A 5,930-nucleotide genomic window follows, 5' to 3' on the forward strand; every position below is an offset into this window, starting at 1 on the left:
TTTCTGAGGAGAAAAAAAATGATATGGGGGTGTGTCCGAAAGAGACATCATGCCCATAAGGGGCACAAAGGCACGTGCCCACTCTGATTTTAGCAATTATTTTTTATTTAAAAAATGATACATTTAGTATTAAGCCAACGTTTTGTCATAATTATCTGTAAAAATAAAAAAGATCTGCCAGTTGTATTTTGTCAGTTGTATTTCGCCCATGTACAGTGTGTGGTTCCTTCCAAGGTGCACCACGGACTATAAGGAAACAGCTGATGCTTAAAGTGACTAGCCTACCAAAACTGACCCTTACCTTCACCCAGTGGCGACCTGCCATTCAGGGCAGATGGGACCTGTTTTGAGCCCCACCTGTTTAGTGAAAAAAGTAATAAATAAAAATAAAGAGACCATGTTTTTATGCAGCTTTAATAACTCAATGATTTATTTATTTTTTACATTGTTTGCAGACTGAAATGTGGCACGTATTAATGCCCAAATAACATGCAAAACAGGCAAACAAAATGTATATATATATATATATATATAGCATAAAAACATGGTCTCTTTTTTTGCTTTCTTGAGTAAGGCAGCTCCAAAATGCAGGTGTTTCAGCCTAGCTCAGTGCTTTCTGCGGTGGTGGGGCAGCCACCGGGAAAATACGAAGTGTTGGGGTTGGTAATGTTGGAAAATACGAAGTGTTGGGGTTGGTAATGTTCTCTAGTTGCGCTGTGATTAGTTCAGTGTTCTGTCACTCACGGGAACACTACATCACAGCAAAATCTACAGGGAGACTTGGGCCTGAAGATCACTAATGTCATGATTCTGCCTTTATTATTTCAGAATTCTCAGTTGTCTTGAAAGTACCATAAATCCAGAGAATTACAGACTTTGATGACAAAATTTGTCCACGAAGGACCGCCATGCCATCTTCCTGTTCAAGTAAGCACAGCACAACAAGGTGAGTCGAAAAAATGTATTGTATGCTGCTACATAAAGTATGTAATATACCAGGGTGTATGTATACTGTAGCTAAGAAAGTAATATAAAGTGTTTATTATATAGTAAGCTGTTAGTAGCACATGTGGCTCACCTTAATAATTTGGTCCCTTTTCCCCTCATAATTTAACCTACTGTTCTGACTTGGTGGTGCACATGTAGCCTATAGCCTGAAATGTCATCATCAAATATTGTAAGAGCTTTCATTGTCTGCTTATACCCTTTATTTATTCTACGGTTCTGACTTTGTGTACAGGGAGAATACTGTAAGAGTATCCCATGTTCTGAATGCTGGCGCTGTAACATTTCAAAAGTGCTGAACTAATAGTTACATTGACTACTGTACGTCCATCCTAGATTGCTCATTAATGTCTTAATCGAAATTACAGATTGCCTCTTATCCGCTCGTTGTCCCCTTATTCCATAGTTTGTACATCTGAATTGTCAGTAGAAGCCACATTTGTTTAAGCAAGTCAGCCATATCATGCCAAGAGTCTGCAAAGTTGTCATCAAGGCAAAGGGTGGCTATTTGAAGAATCTCAAATATGAAGGAAAAAGGAAACCTCACACTGCTCTTGATCCTATCACTGATCTTTAATAAGCTTATGTATCGGCCTCACGGCCTTCGTCAGAGCAGTGTGCGGTTTAATTTTTCCTTCCTTGTTCAACTGTTACCATACACCTGCAAAAAAGATTGCTCAGATGTGCGAGGGCCTTTTGAATTAAGAATCTCAAATATGAAATATATTTTGATTTGTTTAAACCTTTTTTGGTTTCTACATGATTCCATATGTGTTATTTCATAGTTTTGATGTCTTCACTATTATTCTGCAATGTAGAAAATAGTAAAAATAAAGAAAGACCCTTGAATGAGTAGGTGTTCTAAAACTTTTGATCGGTCATGTATGTTTTTTTTTAAAGGTAGTAAATGGGGCTGAATGAATTGTTTCACTGCCAGACAAGGCTCTGCTGATAGCCAGGTGTAACAGTGGTAAGGTGTGTTGGGACTGCTGTTAGGACTGCTGTTAGGACTTACGTAGGCCCTAACAGTTTGTGGGCACCGTTTGTCACCTTTATAGTGACAAATGTACTTTTTAGTGTTGTGTTGTGTAATGGCTTTGCTGGCATATATCTAAGAGTTGGCCCCACCAAGATTTACATGCTAAAATTGCCAATGTCTTAACCCTGCCCTTAACCAAACCCTCAACCAATGTTCCTTCTAAGCATGCAGCTCACCTCGGACTGCCCAGCAGAAGAAATAGGAGCCCCTAGAGAGAAGTACAAGATCGAACTCAACTTTCTACAGTTTCTCCTTTAGTTAACACTATCAAAGTTTCGCTCTACTGTGGCAAATGTGATCGAACCAACACAATATTAGCCACTTTTAATGTAATATACCGAAACATAACAAATATGCAATATTTAGTATGTAAAACTAACTGTGCAAGACATGTTCTTGGTAGGCAGAGCGCATTGGAGTAGGATTCTATTGCAATGATAGACACGACTCAGGCCCCTATTATACACAGACCAGTGCGCCATAACCAATCAGAGTTGTAGTAGGTCTATATGCAAATACCCATTGCCATATGTGGATCTGTGCCATTCCCTTTGAACTGTACTGTGTTTAGCTACAGTATTTTGAGACAGTATTGAATAAGCTATGTAGCCAATAGGCAGAGCATAGCATAATTTGCCTGATTCTCTGTAATAATGGTATGGGAATAATAATACATTTTATTTTGTAAAGTGGTTTCTTGCGTCAAACACATTTATTTTCAGTCACTTCTTAGAAAAAACATGGAACGAACACCACTTATTGGCTGCTGCTGTAGGCTGAATGATAGAACAGCTATTTCCATGTTAAAATGTTATGGGATGCGTTTTTCTCCATTATTTCTTACGGTAGGCCTCTCTGGTAGGCCTTCATTATGATCAAATAGCCACAGTAGCCTACTTGGCCACTGTTAAAACTGTAACTTAAAGTGGGTACAGCCTCAGTGTTCACTGTAAACGCTCGGCGGGAAGTTGTACAGAATTTTCACAAGTTGAAGTTTGAGCTCAGCAGACCTGAAATTTGCTCAGTGCCGAAAACATTTTGAGGGAACACTGCCATTAAACCTAACCTAATTTTAATCAATTCTGAAATGAAATCTTGGTTTGGCCGACAGGACACTAGATCACCTACTCCAGACAGTATTGTCAGTGGAGGATGAGAAAGACTGGCAAGTGACACACAGTGTTTGATTTGTTTGATTTGCTGCCAGTGATGGGAAGGACTCACTCAAAAACACAGCTGCTTTTCTGAAGGGAAAGTAAAATGAAACAGGTGTGCCCGAGAGAGGCGTCATGCCCATAGGGGGCACGTGCCCCCTCAGATTTTGTTTAGCATACACGTGTAAAATTGCAAATTAATTTGATCAAGCTATGTAGCCTATTGATTCCTTCTTGATGAATAAACAAGACAAAAATTGCCTTTCTGTGGGGCCCAGTTGGTAGAGCATGGTACTTGCAACACTAGGGTTGTGCGTTTGATTCCCATGCGGGACAAGCATGAAAAATGTATGTACTCACTACTGTAAGTCGCTCTGGATAAGAGTGTCTGCTAAATTACTTAAATGAAATGTTTTGTTGCTTCTCAGTAATACTAGCTACCTAGCAATTTTATTAACAAATCAAAATGTATTTTAGATTTTATATTATTTTAAGTAGCCACACTTTGCCTTGATGACAGCTTTGCACACTCTTGGCATTCTCTCAACCAGCTTCATGAGGAATGCTTTTCCAACAGTCTTGAAGGAGTTCCCACATATGCTGAGCACTTGTTGGCTGATTTTCCTTCACTCTGCAATCCAACTCATCCCTAACCATCTCAATTGGGCTGAAGTCGGGTGATTGTTGAGGCCAGGTCATCTGATGCAGCACTCCATCACTCTCCTTCTTGGTCAAATAGCCCTTACACAGCCTGGATGTGTGTTGGGTCATTGTCATGTTGAAAACAGATGATTGTCCCACTAAGCACAAACCAGATGGGATGGAGTATCGCTGCAGAATGCTGTGGTAGCCATGCTGGTTAAGTGTGCCTTGAATTCTAAATAAATCATTGACAGGGTTACCGGCAAAGCACCCCCACACCATCACACCTCCTGCTCCATGCTTCACGGTGGGAACCACGCATGCGGAGATCATGGTGGTTGGAACCAAAAATGTCACATTTGGACTCATCTGACCAAAGGACAGATTTCCACCGGTCTAATGTCCATTGCTCGGGTTTCTTGACCCAAGCAAGTCTCTTCTTCTTATCAGTGTCCTTTAGTAGTGGTTTCTTTGCAACAATTGGGCCATGAAGGCCTGATTCATTCAGTCTCCTCTGAACAAATGATGTTGACATGTGTATGTAACTTGAACTCTGTGAAGCATTTATTTGGGCTGCAATTTCTGAGGCTGGTAACTCTAATGAACTTGTCCTCTGCAGCAGCGGTAACTCTGGGTCATCCTTTCCTGTGGCGGTCCTCGTGAGAGTTAGTTTCAATATAGTGATTGATGGTTTTTGCGACTGCACATGAAGAAACTTTCAAAGTTCTTGAATTTTTTCCGTATTGACTGACTTTCATGTCTTAAAGTAATGATGGAATGTCACTTCTCTTAGCTTATTTGAGCTGTTCTTGCCGTAATATGGACTTGGTCTTTTATCAAATAGGGCTGTCTTCTGTATACCCCCCTCACCTTGTCACAACACAATTGATTGGCTCAAACGCATTAAGAAGAAAATCCCACCTATTAACTTTTAACAAGGCACAGCTATTAAATAAAATGCATTCCAGGTGATTACCCTATGAAGCTGGTTGAGAGGATGCCAAGAGTGTGCAAAGCTGCCATCAAAGCAAATGGTGGCTACTTTCAAGAATCTCAAATATATATCCTCACGTACTTCGTTCCCCATCTAAAATAATTGGGGCATGACACCCTTGACTGACATTGCTGCTTAAATGTGTGACATCATGCCAAAGACCTAGATCACTGTGATATTGTTATTAAAAAGTGATACGTGTTTAAAAGGTCTGTAACGGACACACACACACACGGCTGTGAAGGATACTATAATGACATCATGATCATGTCTTACCCACTTTATACTTAAGCAATAAGACCCGAGGAGGTGTGATATATGGCCAAGATATGATGCAACGCGGAGTGCCTGGACATATATCCCTTAGCCGTGTTATATTGGCCATATATCACAAACCCCTGAGGTGCCTTATTGCTATTATAAACTGGTTACCAACGTAATTAGAGCAGTACAAGTAATTGTTTTATCATATCCATGGTATACGGTCTGAAAGACCATGGCTGTCAGCCAATCTGTCACGGTCTTCCTCCTCTTCTTCCGAAGAGGAGAGGCGAAAAGGAGAGTCGGACCAAAATGCGGCGTGGTAAGTGTCCATGGTAAATCTTTAATAAAGAAAGTACTGACACTGCATACAAAACAATCGTGAAGCTACAAAATAGACCTGTGCTGACACAGGCCACTAACATAGACAATCACCCACAAACAAACAGTGCAACCCAGGCTACCTAAGTATGATTCTCAATCAGAGACAACTAATGACACCTGCCTCTGATTGAGAACCATACTAGGCCGAAACATAGAAATGCCCCAAAACATAGAAAAACAAACATAGACTGCCCACCCAACTCACGCCCTGACCATACTAAATAATGACAAAACAAAGGAAATAAAGGTCAGAACGTGACACAATCAGCATTCAGGAATTGAACCACCCAGTTTATATGTTGTATGTTGTATGTTGTATGTTTATATGTTGAATGTTTAATTCCCTTTTGAAATGACGGGTGCAAACAGTCTGGCTCCATATGTGGTGGTATATTATTTTACGTAGTTTGACTTTGATATTTGGCAAAAGAAAGAAATGCAAAGACTTGAG

This window comes from Oncorhynchus tshawytscha, linkage group LG25 (assembly GCF_018296145.1).
Source record: "Oncorhynchus tshawytscha isolate Ot180627B linkage group LG25, Otsh_v2.0, whole genome shotgun sequence".
Classification (NCBI taxonomy): Eukaryota; Metazoa; Chordata; class Actinopteri; order Salmoniformes; family Salmonidae; genus Oncorhynchus; species Oncorhynchus tshawytscha.